This window comes from Notolabrus celidotus, chromosome 12 (assembly GCF_009762535.1).
Source record: "Notolabrus celidotus isolate fNotCel1 chromosome 12, fNotCel1.pri, whole genome shotgun sequence".
Lineage (NCBI taxonomy): Eukaryota > Metazoa > Chordata > Actinopteri > Labriformes > Labridae > Notolabrus > Notolabrus celidotus.
Window position 1 is genome coordinate 30,620,126 of NC_048283.1, and position 21,626 is coordinate 30,641,751.

Here is a 21,626-nt window from a genome sequence, read left to right on the forward strand (position 1 = left end):
ATTTTGGTGCTCTGTGTCACGCATGACAACCTCTGTGGTGGGTGTAGGAAACATTATACTTTGGCTCACTGCAGGTGCTGTTATAAGGAAGCACCAAGCTTACTTTGGGGATTGATGGATGCGTGCTGCCGGACGTTGCAGGGAAATAGTACTCTACAAACGGACTAAATGAAGAGATGGGAAGTATATATACAATTGTGCTCATAAGTTTACATACCCTGGCAGAATTTGTGATCTTTTTTGGCCATTTTTCAGAGCATATGAATGATAACAGAAAAACTATTTTTCACTCATGGTTAGTGGTTGGGTGAAGCCATTTATTTTCATACTGACAACAGAAACTACCCAAATGACCCTGATCAAAAGTTTACATACCCTGGTGATTTTGGCCTGATAACATGCACACAAGTTGACACAAACAGGGTTGAATGGCTATTAAAGGTAACCATCCTCACCTGTGATCTGTTTGCTTGTAATCAGTGTGTGTGTATAAAGGGTCAGTGAGTTTCTGGGCCCCTGACAGACCCCTGCATTTCTCATCCAGTGCTGCACTGATGTTTCTGGATTCTGAGTCGTGGGGAAAGAAAAATAATTGTTAAAGGTAATAGAACTGTATAAAACAGGAATGGGATATAAAAAGATATCAAAGGAATTGAGAATGCCAATCAGCACTGTTCAGACTGCAATTAAGAAGTGGAAAATGAGGGGTTCTGTTGAAACCAAACCACGTTCAGGTAGACCAACAAAAATTTCAGCCAGAACTGCCAGGAAAATTGTTCAGGATGCAAAGAAAAAAACACAAAGAACTTCAGCTGAAATACAGGACTCTCTGAAAAAAGTGGTGTAGCTGTTTCAAGATGCACAGTAAGGAGGCACTTGAAGAAAAATGGGTTGCATGGTCTAGTTGCCAGAAGAAAGCCATTACTACGCAAATGCCACAAAGCATGCTGCTTGTAATATACCAAACAGCACAGAGACAATCCTCAAAACTTCTGGTACAAAGTCATTTGGAGTGATGAGAAAAAAAACACATTTGGCATTGTTTTTTGACGTAAGAATAACAATGTTTTTTTATTGATTATTCAATAATTGACCATTAACATTTCCAAAAATCGATCACGGAAAACACTTAAAATGTACATCCCTAGTGTAAATATTGAAACATTGGTTGATTAATTGATATAATAAGGCTGTGCCTTTGAGAGACACATCAGGGTGGAAAGCTTCTCAGCAGCTATTGGATTGGATATATACATATACATATACATACACATACACATATATACACATTTGCTTATTGCTTTATATAATAATACTGCATAATATAAATGTGTGATTATGAATATTTAAATTATTTCATTATATGTCTTTACCTTTATATTTTTGTTTTTCATTACACACATATACCTATGTCTTGCAGCCTGTTTATATGCCTACATACACACACATCTAGATATATGCATACATACAGCTACATACATGTTTGAAGGGAGAATTCGGCAAAACAATAAATCAGAAAAGTAGATGTTAGTTGTGTGTGTGTGTGTGTGTGTGTGTGTGTGTGTGTGTGTGTGTGTGTGTGTGTGTGTGTGTGTGTGTGTGTGTGTGTGTGTGTGCGCGTGTGTGTTTGTGTGTCCGTGAACCAACTGGCCACTGAAGACGGCTTAACAGATTTATGAATCATAAATGAAAATGTGAACTGAAAGATTATTCTTGGGTGATGCATTTGTTGGGGGAGGGGGAGGCTAAAATGCTGTGTACATATGTATGTTTCTATTTAAAGTTCATATAATTCAGCCTCATGCGTATAAAGCAGCAGTCCCTTAGTGTGACGGTGTGGGTGCTTCATGGAGGCTGGCCTTAAGCATGCTGTCGCGTTACATCATAGCTGTACATGGATTTATTTATGTAAAGCATATTGAGTTGCTTTGATGTATGATGTGTGATATAAATAAACTTGCCTTGTCTAAAGACAACCAACACATGCAGTGCACTTTTAGATTTGTTTTTTGCAGGGATTGAAAAATGCCATGTTTTAAAAAGTATTATGAAAATACTTTGAAAATACTACTATAATATAGCATAACCCGATGTGTTTTTCTATTTCATGAATTAATTAAATATGAATCTAAAATTATTCCTGGCTAAGCCAACTGTTTATATTAGACTGTAAGGAGCATGGCATAACACTTTTCTTCAACTCAAATATTAACCATGCATTTTTTCTATTTTAATAATTACAGGTGGCTGCATATAAAACCAGCAGTCCCTTGTGGTAACATTTTACTGAGCCAAGACCAGGGAAGGCAACGTTCAATATTTGCAGCTAATTAGTAAGCATGAGTGCTGACACTGGAAATAAACTCACCACAAACATGGAGTCACCTGAAGTGTCACCACTTCCTTCAATATGAAGAAAACAGAAGCTGCAGCTTGAGCTGATTCAGTTCAGCCTACTAGAAAACAAATGTTTGATGCTCAAAGCAAATGATAAAACTCCTAGGTCAAAAGTAATTGACACTTTAACTCGAGAAATGATTGCCATAGATGACCAGCCCTTAACAGTTGTTTCTGATGAGGGCTTTCAGCAGCTGTTGGCTGTTTCAGAACCAAGGCATATAAAAGCCTTAAAAGTGAAAAGTTCTACCACACAGACATACTAGACAGAGTGCAAAATCAAAGAACTGATTGTGCAAAGAAAGCTAGCCTCCATGTGTCCTTCACCACAGACTGATGATCTGGAGAAACTGAATCTTTAATGAGTCTAACATGTCATTTTAAAGACAATGACAGGGAAAGGAAACTGGTAGTCTTAAATGTCAAGGGCATGTCTGGCTCCCATACTGGAGATTACATCAGAAAGCTGTTTCTTAACATGATGGGCCATAGGGATATAAACCAAGAAATAGAGCTGACAATGGTGCAAACATGGTTACAGGCAAATGACTGGGAGAGATACCAGACCTCAGCTGCAATGCACACACAAAGCAGCTTGTAGTAAACGGGGGCATCAGCAGTCAGAGAGCAGCTGGGGATATTGTCAGCAAGTTGAAGACATGTGCAAAACACTTCAACCACTCTGTGTTGGCAAAAGAGCACCTGAGGGCGATTTGGGAAGAACTTTGCCTCGCCAAGCATGGGATCATTCAAGCTGTTTCTACCTGCTAGAGCTGTAATCTCTTCATGTTGCAGAGGGTGCTGGAGCAGCATACCCTGAACCCTAAAAATGTACATGACCAACTGTGGAATGACAGGATCTCAACCCAAATTTGATTAAGACACTACGCTATACTGAAGAGGTGACTCTGGAAATGAGCAAGGCTGAGACCACTCTCTCCTGCATCATCCCAAGCATTGAAGTGCTGAGCATGCTGCTTCAGACAGAGGGTGCCATAACCAAAGGGAATCTGAACAGTCTAAGAGACAGTGTTGCACAGCTTGGAGAAAAGATTTTCCAAGATCTAAGACATCAGTGTTTGGTGGTGGCAACACTGCTGGGTCCTCGATACAAGGGCCATGTCTTTGCAGCAGGGGACACATTGAACACAATAAATCAATGGATAAAAGAGGAATGAGCCCTTGCCTCTGAGTTTGAACAACAAGCCAAGCAGAGACCAAGGATTGGATCCTAAACAAACATCTCTCACCAGCTGAACTGTTAACTCCAGGTTTGGCAACTGAAAGACAGACCAGCTTACCACTGGAAATAGTGCTGTGCCATAATTCGATAACGATAATTATCGTGATATAATTTTTCTCCATATGCATATAAAAAATGTTTGATCAAAATTTGATATAAATAAACCTGTAAGTACACACCCAGCCACTTAAAACGGAGGGTGCGCTAATGAGCCTGAAACGCTAGTTGCCACCCAACATTAGACAGAAGAAGAAGACAGCATTGAACAGCCAATCATGTTGCAGGGTGAGAGGTAGGCGGGGCTTAAAGACATCCGGAGCAGAATGTAAACACAGCTGAAACGAGCGACACTGAAGAAAACTGAAAACCTACCAGCTCAAAGCAGAGTCGTTAGTCTGACACTGTGTTGACTCTGCGTTAACTATTAACTTAATACACTTCATTAAATATCCTCTCAGGATGTGGGTAAAGGAAGAACACAGAGACAACTTCTGCTGTGCGTTTCTAACACGTTTAACGACCGTGATGCATTCACTGCACTGTGGGAAACAACATCACTCTGCCCGCAACCCATAGTAATCTTAAAGTGGAGTGCACAACTCAAAACAATGCTCTACCTAACTGACAAAAAGAATACAATTTGATATATATTTGTCGTAAATTTGAATCAAATTATGGAAATAACCTCAATCTGAGAAAAATAAGAATCTACAAACTAAAACTTCACAAAAATCTCATTTTGTACAAAAGACCTGCTTCCTGTTAGCACCGTCAGAAATGATGGATTCAAGAAGCTCATCAGAAACTAAATCTACAAGCTACCATCCGTCTGGTTTCTTCAACTTTCACCCAAGAGCAAAAATCTGACTTTATATTTAAATGAAAAACTGATTTGATATTTATCGTAATAATTTTTATTAATTCAAGCTCAGGAATTTGGTTTTTCATTTTGTTGTTTTATTAAACTGTTATATTTTCTCAAATGCAAAGACCACAGTAATGTGGTATTATGTATATGCTGGCCTTCGTCTACCATAACGATTGATAAACAGTATTACAAATGGTCAGTAAGCCAGCATCAATGCAGATTAACTGTTTGATGGACTACCAACCCAATTCCACTCCACATTCAGATCCTCTGAACAGACATAGACATATGAGAAGTATCAGTGAAAAGTGAACAGGGACATTTTCCAAATTGTTAAATTTTTTATAAAATCTGTGACATTAAAGCTAGGGTTGGTAGTCTCGGAAAACCAGCATGAATTTGAATGTAGCTTTTCCTCATGACTCCGTCTAACCCCTCCCCTCCTCCCTCGGAGCTCCTCCTGATTGCCATCAGGACATAAAGATCATTTAACCAGTATGACAAAAAGTGTATCTAAATCTGATTACCAACCCCAGCTTTAACTTACCAACTAAATTACCTGAAACAAATAAAAGGAAAGGCCCCAACTTTCGAAAAACTTCAACAACTTCAGGCAACATGAGCAGAAATATAGAGCTACACCGGTTACTGCATTGGAATCACTGTGTGCAGTCATATAAATATGGGGTTTGTGAGATCCACACTCCCAGAAAGGCCTGTACCATGCAGACATTGAATACTTAGTTAAACTGATTCAGACAGAATTGATAATGACTCCCTTATACTTAAGTTCTAATGATTCAGACAGAGTTGGTGGATTCTAAGATATGGACCTGTACAAAGAAAGAACCTTTAAGTTCTAATTCTTGGAATACATTGAGGGACATCCTGGAGATTGTGACAGATAGTAAGTGAAAAACATCACCCATTCACTTAAACTTTATCAAGTATTCAATGTCTATATGCAATACTCTTGTGGTTTTCCTAGTCCAACGTCAGCAACCATCAACACCACCAGAAAACAATCGCGACCAACAGTTCTGAAATTTGTCTTTGAATAGCTGTTGAGAACAGTGTTAAAGTGCATTACTGCCACCCACATTAAAGTGCAAATAAAATACCCTTTTACTGCAAGCACTCTGCATATAGGAAATGTGTTGTTGATAAAAACGCAGCATGACTCTTTGCCAGAGGCTTATTTTCATGCATAAATCTGCAACTCACTGAAAATGACTGAGATGTTAGCTGTTTGTGGATCCCAACCTACCAGTTATAACCAAGGCTTCACAACAGCATTAATGACGACTGCTAAAAAAATAAAAAAAGGTATGTTTTACATCACTCCCAAGTCATTGAAAAAAGGGTGACATCACCAGTAAATAGCTACTAATAAAATGTTATCCAATTAAAACACAGAACAGAAGTGTGTTTTGTGATTAAATCAGGTTTTGTTTCTACCAACCTTATGAAGCCACTTGTTTCCCACCAAATGAATATATCTGCTTCTGTTCTTTCTATCTTACCAGAGAAAAAATTATTGATTTTCTTCATGGTAAAAACAGAGCAGACAGAGCAGACACCAATCCTTGAATTTTTGCTGTTATGTTTTGGTTGTTTTCCTTTTATTATTAAATAAAATATTTACTGCTCCCACATTTTTGTGTTACTATTCAATAATTTGTTTTATAATTGTTTTTTATTATGACAGGGCTATTTTGTTATGATATCAAAAAATATGGACAACTGTATCTGACTGAAGAGAACATCCAGTATAAACATGCAAATAAATCCTCTGTTGACCAATAGGAATGCAGAGAGCTTAATCTTCGTCCTCACCCTCCTCTCTCGATCACTCTCTGCACTGCATTTAGAAAAGCCTATGATGAGACTGCAGCAGGCTTTATCAGAGAGGCCAAGGCGAGCAGAGGGGAATGGGCTGGCCAGAGGAGGGAGGAGGAATCATTACATAAATAGTTTTATGTTGTATCAAAATTCATTATTAGACCAGACATTAATCCAGTTAGATTTATATTTAGAAACAGCTTACATCATGATGGCAAACGAGGTTAATACTTCACATAGTACAAGAACAAAAACAAGTGTTTATGTAAGGACAAGCAGCCAAGAATGTACAAGTCATATGTTCAGTCTCTTCTTAGTGGCTTCTATTGGTGACCAAAGGCAGTGCATCAACATAAACAAGGTTATGCCAATTTGCACCTCTGAATCACAGTATCCTTCTCAAGTCAAATAATGATATTATGCCCCACAAAAATGCAGTCAATATGTTATGCAAGACAAAATGCTGAAATTATCATACAACTTTTTTAGACTCCTCGGTTACCTATGGAGCTATTATTGCTGCAAAAGTATTTGTTGAAGTGTATTATGATCCACAAATGTGTACAAAGATTCACATATGCGTACGCAGATTCACAAATGCAAACAAACATCTACAAATACATAAACATATTCACAAATGTGTACATGAATCCTGTACACAGATCTGTAAATGTAAAAGTTACAAATGCATAGTAGTGATGAATCTCACTCTCAAGTGTTTTTTAGCAACGACCTAAAAATACACACAAGTCCTCGCTTACAACTGAGGCATTCCTCTCATAGGCTGTCTGTCTACATGTGACTTTTGTGACAGTTCTGCTGTGTGTGATCCACAACTGTGTAAAAACACACTTCATAAAACCCATTTACAAATACTTTTGCAACAATAACAGCTCCATAAAGACCACATGCAAAACTTGTTTCATAAAAATTTGAAATTCATCCCCTTCCACACCTCCTCACCTCACCCAAACAACACACAAACACACACACAAAACCACACACACACACACGAACAAACATGTTACCGACAACGTGGCCTCATACATCATGAACAGACAATACTGTTTGTGTCCTTGAGAATGGTATTGGCATTTATAGTATTCATATATTGCAAACATTGAAAAAACCTTTTCAGAGATTGTTTTCTGCGCATGTGTTGCTTATTCTGTCAAGAAGTATCATACCTAGATTCCCTCTCTCTCTCACTTCATCGCTGACTATGTTGTGTTCACACGCTTCTTACAGACATGCACACCCTTGCAGTTGAAAACTCACAGGTACATAAAGATGAATCCTCAGTAGCTGCAAAAAACACTGAATAATTTACAGCGTATTAATTAAACACAGACACATTAAATTGGCCTTTTTTCATTCTTTATTTTGTTCAAGGATGTTTTATTAATATCTTAACATAAATAAAATATAGTAGTAGTACAAAAGACTATATTAAGAGAGTGATCCCTATCCCCTCTGCCCTACTCAACAAGGGTAAAAGATGGTATAGTAGAGGGGAGAGAACTTTGCTCCATAAAGATCTTCAAAATCATGTGTTACCCAAATTCCTACATATTTAAAATTGGGAGTTTTTATTGAAGAGAAAATGAACTAAAAATTAAAAATGGTACTTGTAAAAAATCTGTCTATACATTGCTGCTCCTAAATTATGGAATGAACTTCCCCTCCATATTGGACAAGCCTCCTCACTGTCTATTTTTAAAACTCCTTTTAAAACCCATTTTTATTCCCTTGCTTTCAACCCCGCATGAGACTCTGCTCCTGTTTTAGTGTTCTATGGTTTGTTTTTTGTTTCTATTGTTTTATTGTTTTTATTGTTTTATTATCCTGTGTTTTAATTGTTTTATGCCTGTGTCGTTTGTTTATTTATGTACAGCACTCTGTTTCGGCTGTGGTCATTTTTAAAGTGCTTTACAAATAAAGTTGAGAGTTGAGAGTAGAGTTCATGTGGTTCTAAATACTGTATGTGGGTGAAACATCCCATTACAAAGTTTATTTCTAAACGCCATGAATGAGGACTTCTCATTAATTAGTTTCTGTAGTAGGTTCTGTACCATGTGGTCTTACTGTGTTTTGCTTTCATGTTTTTTCATAATAATTAATTTATGATGTATCTTATTTTTGTAAGTACATCTTTATGTCTTGTTAATGTGTATTCTATTACTTAATTAATACATAACAATGTTTAGAGGCTATATTTTTTTTCTTTTTTCAAAGCAGGCCTTCAGTACACCAAACATACAATTAAGGATGTCAATTTTAAGTATTTTCCGTGGTCGATTTTGGAAATGTTAATGATCAATTATCGATTAATCAATAAAAAGACATTGTTATTCTTATGTCAAAAACAATGCCAAATATGTTTTTTCCATCTAAATTATATTTTTTATATAATGTGAAGGCTCAGACTACTAACAGAAAGTACTTCAGACTCACAGTGTCCAGTTTTCTGTCTACTCCTTCTTAGAAAAATGAGCATGTTTACGCGGTCAGGTGTCAGCCGGGAGCCCAACCCGGGAGCTGCCACAGTACTTGCCCCAGTAATGTGTGTCCTGTGTGTCTATATGTGTCTGGTGTGTATATACAGTATGTGTCCGGTGTGTATATATGTAGGATGATGTGCACCATTGTTGTGTGGCTGGGGGGGTATTTATTGTTTATTATGCATGTATGTTTTATGTATTCTTGTACAGACCTTGACAACAAATTTCCTTACTAAAGGAGAAATAAAGATCTATCTATGTTTTATGTATTCTTGTACAGACCTTGACAACAAATTTCCTTACTAAAGGAGAAATAAAGATCTATCTATCTATCTATCTATCTATCTATCTATCTATCTATCTATCTATCTATCTATCTATCTATCTATCTATCATGCTTCAAACTTAAAACACCTCCCTGATAGATGAATGTAATATGAGACCACATGATGTTTGTTCCAAGTGACAGAAAATTGAAAACAAAAATGCGTGTTTCGAGTCATTTCTTAACAATCAATTAAGCGATAATCGATTCATTGTTTACATCCCTACACAATATATTTAGTTCCCTATCTGCACAGCCACAGTCACAGAGTACTATTTATGGATTCAACATCACCAATGTTCCTTGTTGCACACTCAAACTGGGACAATAATTGGCCTGAAGCCACATGGCCATATGCCCAACCCATCTTTGTACAAGCCCTCTTGACTGACATGTATGTGAATGCATATGATTGGATGTTTTTGATTCTCTGTTTTAAACTTACCCTGTTTAAATGTTGTCTGCCGTAGGTTTTATTATCACCTGAAACGTGTTGGTCTGAGAAGAAAGTTGTTCTTATAATACAAGTGTTACGAGAGGAGATGAAATAAAAGCTATGAGTTTAGCTACATTATTGGCTGGCATCATTTCCCTTTCTTTGTAAATTAACTCTACAGCCAGATGTTATGGTTAAGTCTTCTATAAGGCTTCTAGGTCAAGTGTATTAGGTAGACTTATTTATGGATTGGAGAGAAATTACAGCATGTCATCAGCATATACTGACGCTTTATGCTCTAAACCGTTTCTCTAGGGACCCAAATTGTGGCACTCCAAAGAACTTCAATAGGTCCTGATAGTAATATAATTTTGCAATGATGACGCAAGGTTTACCCTCAACTTGTTTTGACAAAAGTCCTAAAATGATATTGATAAATTAGAATGTCTCTGTCTATGTTCAAAATCTCCTTCAATAGCTTAGAAATTGCAGCAGGGGAGCTTGACTTTGGAGTTTCTGGCACACTCTTAGAATGTATGTTAGAGCCCCTCATTCTCTCCTCCAAGTCTGGAAATCTTTCCTGCAGACTGCTTACCTCCTTCTCAAGATTTTCAACTCTGGTTTGCAATAAGGTCACACCGCCTGAACATCATGTTAGTCCATGACCCCTTTCCCTTTAAGAAAACCGTTTTAAAATCTGCACAAAAAGTAGCCGTGTTATCACCTCACTCTTTACAGCTTGTAGTTTAAGTTTAACCACTTCAAACTCTTCAGTGAGTACAGTTTACAATTACTATCTGAACGGTGAGGCAATATTGTTTTCAATGAGCTGAGGATATCGGCTTTCAGGTCCGTCATCTCAGTTTGACTTTCTGCCTGGAGACAGTAATAGCTACCCCTGGTAGGTCAAGTTGCCAGGCTCATGGATTTCCCCCAGGGTTTGTGTTTTTTGTAGATTAACGGCCATTGGCAGAGAGATGAAGAGTTAATAAGTGCAGAATGAAAACAGCAAACCTTAACTCTTAGGATGCCTAACAAAACAGTTTTTCAGCACTGTATGTCACCCGACCTCCCTATTTTATGCTCCATATTCTGCAATACTAAATTATTTTTCATCATAAATGTAAAACAGCACAGCTGAAGTAGTAAAACATATCAATTGTAACAAGAGTGTCACAGTGTCACTGTTATAGCATCCATAATAAATACAAACAACACGTTGAGACACAGCTGGCCTAAATTCATTTTCAACCCGACTCCCCTAAAAGGACGTACTGTTATTCCACTACAACCTAATAAAAAATAATTGCAAATATAATCAAAACTCTGGTGTCATCAGTGTCTACACATGTCTCTGTTCAGATTTATCATTGTTATCGGGACCTGTCAACCCACGTCTTTCCACATACAGTATCTTACTTTTATATTCTATCAGTCTGTGACACTAGCTCTGTTGCCCCACTGCAAAAGAAGAATTTACGCTCCATGGTATTTCTTAAAAGCTGCAAAACAATAAAGGCATACATCAATACACTAAGTGGTAAAAATATATTTCAAGATTGTGTTAAATTAAATGGGATGGCCCTTTGTAATATAGACCAGCTAACTAATCATTATTGATGAAGAAAATATGAATTCTGTAAAGTTTTCTCTCAAGTTTTAGCCAGACTAAGGAGAGTCATATAATCCTGTGGCCCTTAGTAACGATGACATCCTAAACTCCTTCAGTGATTAATCAGAAATAAGGGACCAAATTTGTCAACTCCCCTTGTTAAAGTAGGACTTAAAGGTGACATATCACGCTTTTTTCCTCAATATATATTGGTCTAAAAGGTCCCCAAAACATGTCTTTAAAGTTTATGCTCAAAAAAACACTTTGAAATCAGATTTTGGTCTGCCTGAAAAGCCCTCTTCTTCAGTCCTCCTCAAAACACTCCGTTTTCCCTCTGACAACGCCCCCTCAGGAAGTGGGTGTGGCCTCAGCTCTCCAGCACGTTGATCTAATGTTTACATATTGGCTGAATATACACGGCTGCTCAGAGATCACGTTACTTCAACCCTCTGAATCTGATCCAGAATCTGATCCTGACGGAGAGGCGCCTGTAGCAGGACCTTTCTGAAGGATTGGTCACAGATTCTGTGTTTCTTGATGTTTTATTTATCAGTATGTCGACGTGTGTCTTGGTACACAGCTACGAACATGTAGCTATGTGGCTATGCTAACTAGCACTAGCACTTATCCGTGATAAATAAAAATCATCCACTAGATCTTCAAATCTGCAGACGTGGGGAGTAAAACCAACCTTTGTGTTTATTAAGACAGCCTACACCTAGCATGCCTCCCTCCTAAGCTCCTTGTTAGCACACATTTGTGCAGGGAATGAAAAACGGAGGAGGGGATTCAGTATTATTTTATACAGTCTATGGGCTGAACAAGCTCCGAGCTCTGACTCCGTGACAGACTGGATATTGTTGTTACGGAACAAAAACACTGAAGTCTGAAACGGCTGGTTTCACACAGATTTACAGAAAGGTGGAGATATCAAAACAGAGGCAGAATGGATTTTTTTCATTCTCGGGGGGTTTGTAGACATGCCAGGGACACATATTTCAGGTAGAGAACCATTAAAAAGTCCATTTTGCATGATATGTCACCTTTAAATGTTTATTGATGCTATCATGCCCTGCAATGAGCACATATACAATAGTCACATTACAAATAAAACACAAGATGCAGTTATTTTTTCTTGCCTAATGCAAGCCCATGACTGATCCAAAAGAAAAGTCTGCCTGTTATTATTAGTGCAGCATCAACCTGATGCTGACATGCAGAGTTTGTGTCACCTGCATGTAAACACAGGAGCAGGCAATCATTTGAATATGTGTTTTCCCATCATTAGATGCATACCTTCAGGGCACTTATTTTCATATATCATCATCATCATCATCATCATCATCATCATCATCATCATCATATACTCTATATTAAATGATGATTAATTCAAATTTCTACAAGTACCAGTTGCTGCTGATTATGTGTCACATTCCCTATTGTGTGAAGTTCTGAAGATGGTGATGACAGGCCCTTTATCACCTTCAATGAAAGTTGAAAGTCAAATGCTTCCTGCTCTGCTCCACTCCACATGTGGTATTCAAGAACCACGAACCACAACTGCCTTGTGGTTATATGCAATTATATGCAGCCCATGGCATTATATCATACTTCTATTAGGATTGGTCTCCCGGTTTACATACCTGTAGGTCAGTTTTAATAGAGAAAAACACTCAAACCAGCATTACTGCAAACCCCAGGATACAAAAACTGACAGGACAATCATGATCAACAAGCACCAGCTTCCTCTCTACGCTGCTGGATTTTCAGTGCAACCAAACAATGTCTCTCACTGCTCTAAACCTTCAGCTTAAGGGACTGTGATCACAGACCATATGATTTTGGGGTGGGGGCATTTTTGCAATGACCATGCAAGGACAGAGCATGAGCAACAAACAGAAAGATCAGCTTTATGTCTGCTCGTCTCCTCATAAACATGAAGCACCTGTATTCTGTATAAAAATAGACATGAACCAGGTAGCATGTAGATATCCACCATGTCTCCACATGCTGTGAATAACAACAGGAGATTTGACTTGCAAGTAGTTTATCAGCTACACAGCAATGACAGAGAAGTTTCAGAATATACATCTGTATGTGATCGCTTTAGAGGCATTTGGAGACGCATGATCTGTCCAGGTTTGAACAGCTGTGCTTAGAGCTGTCCACGTGTGATTGGATTAACCAGGACACTTTGCTTATACTAGGTATTCAACCCACAACCGCCTCTTGCTGAGTATGCATTGAGGAGCAGTACAGATGCTATCGTTTCAAATCCCCTCTTGCCTCTTGGATGTCACTCATGCAAGGAATGTTTTGTGAAGAAGAATGGAGCAACAATAGCAGAGAGGCGAAGGGTAAATATTGCCATTGTATAGGTGAGTTTATTTTTCAAATTTCTCAAAATTAGCATATCTGTTATATTCTTTCGCAGGGACGCTTTTAAAATCATAAAGCAGGCATCACCAAATGGTAGACCATAGTCTGGAATGAGATACTGTCTTATTGGCGGTATTATCATGTCGCCTTCACTTGAAAGCATTTTTTCTCAATGGACCTCTTTGGAATTCTAATTGACATCCCTTGATATAAAGTTTATATTGTCCATTTTTTTCATTTTCTACATCTAGCAACACCCGAAGATTATTGTGTTAGAGACATAATCTGAACAACTAGATCAGCATTAAGTTTTATGCACTTCACCGTTAAGAGAAGCGTGGCGCGCATTTACGAACAACACACCGCTGTATCTTGGTAATGCAGAGTTGAAAGCTCTAGTAGCACTGACAGGATCAGTCACAATCTAATGTTAAAAAAGGAAGTGTGGGGTATGGATTTAGCCAAATGGTTAACTTCCACGCCAATATATCAGGCGGCCCTGGTTCGCTTCCAGCCTGCGGCCCCTTTACCACAAGTCATTCCCCCACTCCCTGTCCTGGTTTCCTGTTCTATCCACCATCATATCCTCTCTGAATAAAGGTTTAAAAGCCCCCCAAAAATAAAAAATCATTAAAACAATGTTTTCTATACCATCCAAAAAGCTCACACAAAGTCAGTCCAGGTTCATAAAGTGAATAGTGTTGAGTGAAACAGCATCCCTCCTTGTAATAAGTAGCTGCCGTAGATGTCTTGCTGCTTTGGACGTGCCAGACTCCAGCAGTAAGAGCTACAACTACTACTACTACTTCTACTACTTCTACTACTATCCGTCTCATTGCTATCATCTCTCTCTCTTATTCTCTGCAGAAAATTGGCCTACTTATATGAGCATGTGTCTGTGTTTCCTGTGCCATCATGAATTAACCTGCTGCTACTGATGCTTGTGATAATTAACTGTTCACTAATCCTAAACTCATCTGGAAACAAAGAAAGGCAGAAAAGTCATTACATTTTTTATTTTCAAGGTTTTATTTCAAATTAAGCTACTATTTTTGTGGCTATTTTTTAGTATAATGGGTAAAATTTACTATCTTTAGATAACTCTAAAAAAAAAAAAAAAAAACATTCTGGAAGACATCTCACGACCCCCCATTTTTGTTTTGCGACGCCCATGGGGGAACCCAACCCACACTTAGGGAACCCCTGACAAAGAGTGTACTTAAGAAAAGTGTACTTTACTATTAATTTATATAGAAAAATATCCATGTCACACTTCATGACAATCTTAAGTTCTGAAAACAAATGAATGAATACATTTAAAATCCACAACAAAGGTTAAAAGACCAAACACATTTTGAAAAAATAATTAAATACAACACAACTCAAAATTTTCTATTCCTAATTTGTGTAGTTCATAAAAAAAGGGAACTTAAATGTTAAACATCACACTTGATAAAAAAAACAAAAACATATCAGCCTGAAAAGTGCCTCAATTTGAATGACAGGAGGTGGAGATATAAGGGGTTCCCACTTTTTGGTGAACTTAGCCAGCATTATTATAAGGATTCAGCTAAAGGAGAAACTACAACACCGATGCTCAAGCTGTCCTTTTGTCTTAGCCTTGTATGTTTCCCACACCATCATATTATCCATGTCTAATCCCTTTGTCCACAATTCCTCATTAGCATAATTCTGCTGTAAAACATGGCTTACCGTCTGTGCAATCATAAAATGTCTACAAAGCATTTAGTGGTGCAACTTGACCTTATTTCTTTGCTCCATTATGACACTATCTTTCTTCTCTCGTTTTTTTTTTTAACTGTTGGTGCTATTTTTAGGCTACATCACAACATCTACCTTCCTCAGTTTATGATGAGTCACGGGCTAATACCTGAGGCAACAGCGCTCGGAAAAGGGGGAAGATGTGCTTTGAATTCAGCAGAAGTCAACAGGAGATGGCAGGAAAGGGCTGTTTATTTTAGAGTGCCTTTGTATCACTGTGAAAGTTTGTCAGAAATCATTTACAGATGCTTCAGTTGAAGTGAAAAGAAAGTATTTCACTCAAAAACCCCAAGTAATGCTCTGGCATATTTGTAAAATGTTGGTTTTGTTCCATGTTTCATCTTTTAAAAGAACAAAGGTAAAGGCCGATTTGGGGTTTTACAGCGGGTTATGTGCTGGACTAATTCTAGGAATTGGACAACAATCAAGTACCAAGCAAAGAGTCACTGTTTTCTCTTTCTTCCAGTCTTTGAGATTAACTAAGCTAAATGAGTGTTTGCTGGCAATGGCTTTATATTCAGCGTACGCACATGAAAATGTTATTGGTCTTTCAGTCTTAAGTCTTTGCAATGCAGTAATCAAGCATAAATATCAAACTCTGAAAATTGAGGAATTGTATTTCACTTTGTTGAAAGTAAAATTGTAAATGTAGCCAGATGTAAAACCCTTCATTCAAATACATATAAGGTCTATTTTGTTTTTGTTCATTGTTTTTGATTGCCCTGCACCAAAGTGATGTGTTCCACCTCCCCTTGTTCTAAAACTGACTTTTAACAGATTTTTGTCTAACTTACTTCTTTGAAGTAAATCTTGTTAACCAGGATTAGGGAACTCCTATGTCCTTTCTTGGGATAACAGATTTTTTTTTTAAAACTTTTCTTTTGTTGTGCCAAACCAAAGGAATTTGGTCCAATCAGCTTTCCAGGCCACTTGAGATTAACTTCTTTAGGGCTGAAGGGGGTTCAGACTAAAAAGGCTTCTCAGTGAAGTAAGTGGAGCATGTAGTTACCTCTGTGTAGGAGGCTGATGAGCACGAGAGTGTCATTCAAGCTGCTACCTTAGCTTTCCCGTGAACACATCATAAATTAAGTAGAACTGGCACCTTTCTTACTTTGTTGTACTACACACTCTTACCATGAGAATGTGTCATTGGTGTAGTTTCTCTCCAGCTCCTGAACTGCATATACATTTTACTGCTGCTCAGGATAGCAGTAGCTCAGTCAAGTTGGAATGGTGAATCTCTTCAAGGGATGTTCCTTTACAGGCTAAGTGACACTATTGCGGATTAGTTGACTGTTAAAGATCTGGTTGGAAATGTTATACTCTTTGAGAGCCATACCAGAGTATTTGGGTACCTGATGAGGAAAAGACACAACTGGCCCAGACCTGCCTTTTCCAAGCTGAGCTCCACTGTAGATACCCGGGAGCCTATATCTACTGCAGCCAAGAAAATAAAACTACCAACTACAGAAGTCCTTGTAAACTGAGATTATTCTTTCGTGCATCAAGAAACACCTACAGCTTGATGCCAACCTCTGGTTAGACCAATAATCCATTTATCTTTGACCTCTCTTGTACTCATATTTACAGATCAGAACTATTCAGATGTCAGTTTTGTTTCTTAGGCTGGCATAGCATTGTACTATTCATAATATAGAAGTGTACATAGTGCATAGTGCATAGTGTATATATCTTTAGCATTTGCTTTATTTTATTCTACTTAATTGTAACTTAATTATTATAATTATAATTATAATTATAATTATAATAATTATTATTATTATTATTATTATTATTATTACTGATTGGATCTTATCCTGTCTTGGTGTTAGGTCTTTGTTAATAATTTAACATAGAGTGGTTTAGACCTGCTATGTTTGTAAAAGCGCCTTGAGATAACATTTGTTGTGATTTGGCGATATACAAATAAAAATTGATTTCAATTGGGTCCTGGGATGTTGTTAGCACTGCTCCTGATGTCAAAATGTATGTTCAGTCTCTGCAAACAGTACATTCTAAAAATAAAAAAACTTCCTGCTTTCTATTGTCTGTGACTCACACAACATTATGCCATAGGTGAACTGCAAGTAGAGCCACTGAATGTAAGGACTTTGTGGAACATCCGCTCTGCAGGCAGCTTGTATATATACACAGTGTTAACCAGCAATACCTCACTTTAAAGCCACCTTATGTAACTCTTAAATCAAGCTTACAGACAACATAATCTTTCACAACTGTGTAGAAACAGGGGTTCCATTCAGCTATAGAAACTTGCTCACTTTACAGAATCCCTCAAATCATGTTTTTAAAGGCATTTCTTCCCTTAATGTCAAGTACAGTTTGTGAATAAACAAACAAATAAAATAAAGCCTACTGTTAGGGTAATGTCATACTTAGTGAGACACTTATAGTCTAACAATTAACTTAATATGCTTTACTTAATATACCTTTGTCATGTGGGTGAAGCAAGAGCACGTAGGCAACCTTTACTGTGCACTTGGAACACATGAAATGCCTACCTTGACAATAGTTCAAGAATAAATGAACATCCTCAACATGTGACACATCTCTTCACTGTCAAATAAAATTGTCACTTCACCACCTAAATCATCTGTGACATTAGAGGTAAAGGGCCATGCTGCTATACTCAAAGACAACTTCATGCCAAAATGTTGACTGGCTTGTCTTTTGGTTGAACTGCCTTTTGTAGATTCATTTTTCAGAATCTGTTCTTGGAAGTTTTATAATAGTCAAACCTACACAAAAAAAAACAAATATGGTGGAAGACTCAATGTCCCTGTAACAGAACATTTTTAACTGGCAGCATTTTTTCTTGTTGTCATTTTTTCCATTTACCCCACAGTACATTCAAATGCCAAACAAACTTCCATCTTTATCAAGATGTCATGCTCTGCCTTTATTTCTTAACATGCTAATTGTGGTTTCCCCTTTTTTTTAAATGGAGCTGTTTATGTGTTTGTTTATTCCACCTTATTAAGCAAAGTTTACCCTCTGAATGACATTGAGAACCGCTGCTGGTGTTTCAATGTGAGTAATTAAATAAAGCATTAATACGAGTCCTCCTCTGTTTTCACCTCCTGTCAGCAATCCCCTGAGGCACCAGCTGCTGCACCTATTTTAGCTAACACAATCCATTCAGCAGTAGGGCTGGGTGAAAACAGGTAGAGAGAAACAGAAAGATTTAAAAAGCCTTTCTACTTTAAAAAAAGAATTCTGGAATGGAACTGCCTCTGGCCACCTTCCTGGTAAACTTTTACCCCAAAATGCTAAGTTTTCCTATAGCCTAGTTTTTTATGGTACATTGTTTTGTTAACGTTGTGCATTTAAATAGCTTAATATGTCCTTGCCAAGTCATTTTGATGGTCATCATTTTCTTAAATATTGTTCCACATTGTTTATTTATGAACATTTTCCCAAGTGTGCAAATTTGTTATAGTTCTTGCTCATCATGTTTCTGCAAATTTGTTGGAGAACCCTTTTGCAGACTGGACACATATAAAAGGATATGGATTAGAAAAAAATAACTGATATCTTTAAGGCCTTCTGACTGATGTAAGGATGGGGAAAAAGCCAAGCACCCAACTGTTACGAACCTTTCTGCTGGAGGGAGTGTTGCAGCTAGGCCTGATACCCCCAGCAGTGATGAAAGCTTGCCTTTTAAGTTGGAAACGGAGCCTAGAACATAATCCTGTAAATTATAGTTCTGAATAAAGCTGCATCAAAGTTTTATTAGCTGTTGCAAATGGCCTGCAGGCTAACTTTAACCAATTTTACTATGTGACATTCTGCCTCTGTATATCGATGTGATGAATAAAGGATCCCAATGGAATGATCAAGGCTCTGGGTATGAATTTGTGCTTTTCTCAAACACTATCATTTTGTAGACACTGAGTAGAGTTTCTATTAAAACGACAACTTTAAAATATAAAGAGGATAATAATTGCTTCATAAAGTTTAACATTCACTTATATTCAGTTCACACAAAAGATCAACATAAAACCCTAGCTTGTGTTTATAGTAATATAAGTTTAGTGTATTCCAAAGTAATTTCTTCCCCCAAACTGTGTTTGCTTTTATCATACAGCTCTTTAGCCTAAAAGGTCAAAGCAGACAGTTGTAAGAAGGATATAACTGCAGGACAACCCTTTTAAAAAACAAACATTCTAATGATTGTTTTTTTTCTTACAGATTTACACCTCCAGCAAGAGGTCGACATCTGTGGGTTGCACCACACAGTTAATCAGAAGGAGATACAAGTAGGGATGCATGGTAGAAATCGGTCCAGTACATCATCAGTCAATAATTACTATTATCATTTATTTTTATTACAACTTTACATTTTTTTCCCATAGAAACAACCGATAGAAACTGCTTACATTTATGTATTAAAAAGGCCTTCATACTCCAAAACAATAAGGAGCAGTATGCAATCCAGCATTAATAATATGGGTCACCTTTTTAGTATCAGCCATTAGAAGTTTGTAATTATTGGTCGTGGCTTTGACGTATAGAATCGACAGCATCACTTCATAATATCCACCCAATGTGAATTTTGAAGCCAACAGATTGCCTGATGTTAGAGCTAAGGCAAGCAGTGTTTGTTACATTTTCTCATGTTGCTACTACACTTGGGAGCCCACATTGGTCAACACAGCTGTCAATCATAATGTCACATCCTCTCTTTTTAAATTTAAATAACTTATTAAAATTCTAAAGCCTATAGCTTCGACTACAGAAGACGGCGGATCATCCAAAGCTAAGAACGCCATTATTTCCTCGCAGTGGCTTTGATATTTTCATTGCTCATGAATAATAGCAATGGGGTGCTGGCTGGCTGTGTGCTCTCGCTAACATTTGCTATTGCTGTACTTACAAATATTGCAAATTGCAAGCTTTCTGTCCTCTTCTTTCACTGTGTGAATCTATCACACTGATGATATGCTGCAGGATTGGATCTCTGCTGCTGTGACACCAGGTGTCTGACTGTGGGTGTGTGATGTCTATCGTTGCACCTCTACTTCAAACCACACAACAATACAAAAGTGGAGCTCACCATTTAGCTATAAGCAGCGTAGAAATACAAGCAATACATTTTATACATAGTTAAAAATAAAGCCAAATGACAACGTAGATATAAGTAAAAAAGGCAGAGCCTTTATCTTTGATTAGCTAAGGTGCACAGCTGTACAATGGGACAGCAGCAGGGGTGCAGGGTTCTGAAATTAGTGAGGTCCAGAAGTTTTTCTCTTACTGTATAATTTTCAAGGCTTCTATTTCATTTTCTATTCTAAAATACTAAAATTGAAATTCAAGATGTTCTCCGTTTTCGTGTTCAAAATGGAATCAGTGAAAGTTCAAAATGAGTTTGATTACCATTTTCTTTTCGTTAAATAAAAAAATGAAATAATTGGGAGACAAAAATTAAAATTGGCCCTGAACGATGTGTTCAGTGTAGAGTGAAAAGAACAGAGGCAAGGGAAGGATGTCCACCCTACAAGCACTCTTGCCGGGCTGACCTCAGCAGCATAAAGGCCTCTCTGAGCCGGAGGTCTGGATCAATGATTTCCTGAGCCCTCTGTCGATGCTGGTTGATGCACATCAAAGAGACAGAAACCACTTCCTCTTCAGCAATGGGGAATGTCAGCCTTATAACATGCCTTAACCAATAATCATTCCTCATGAGTCATACATCAATCTGACCCCCCAAGCTCAACCCAATCAGAGGCAGCATAGGTCAGACCATGACTTTAAGTCGTTTCAAAGTAAAAGCCATTTAACGCTTTATACATTGATTGGTATAACTCTATGCTGTCTTCTTTTGTAAAATGACCAGGGTCCAGGCTTGGTGACCTCATAGCTGTACCGAAGCACTGTAGGCTGTCTTGTGCTGAATTGTTTTGAGCTCAGGAAGGACAGCTGCATCCTGGCCTAGGAGACCTGACCAGCTTGCAACATTACAAAGTTAAAGTTAGCAATTTACTGTTGAAAATACTGTGGGTGAATGTACAGCTGCTTGACTGATTTTCATTTGAAAAATAACAGAAAAAAGTTGTGTTTCTACTGGATTTACTAACATCCTCACAAGAACAACTTTGGGCCAATAACACGCCTGAGCTATGTTTGGCATGTTCTGTTACATGAAAAGTAGCCAACAAAATAATCCATTAATATTATTAACAAAGAAAGTCCTGGAATTGGACACCGGTTCAGAGGTCTTTAT

The 21,626-nt window shown here is 37.6% G+C and overlaps 1 long non-coding RNA gene across 1 annotated transcript in view; it reads right to left on the reverse strand.

Moving 5' to 3' along the window:
- Positions 1-485: 485 nt before the first annotated feature.
- LOC117822947 overlaps positions 486-21,626 on the reverse strand; it is a 50,364-nt gene continuing 29,223 nt past the window's right edge. Inside the window, exon 3 of the long non-coding RNA XR_004633284.1 lies at positions 486-567. This is a non-coding gene — a long non-coding RNA (uncharacterized LOC117822947). The remainder of the gene's footprint in view (positions 568-21,626) is intronic.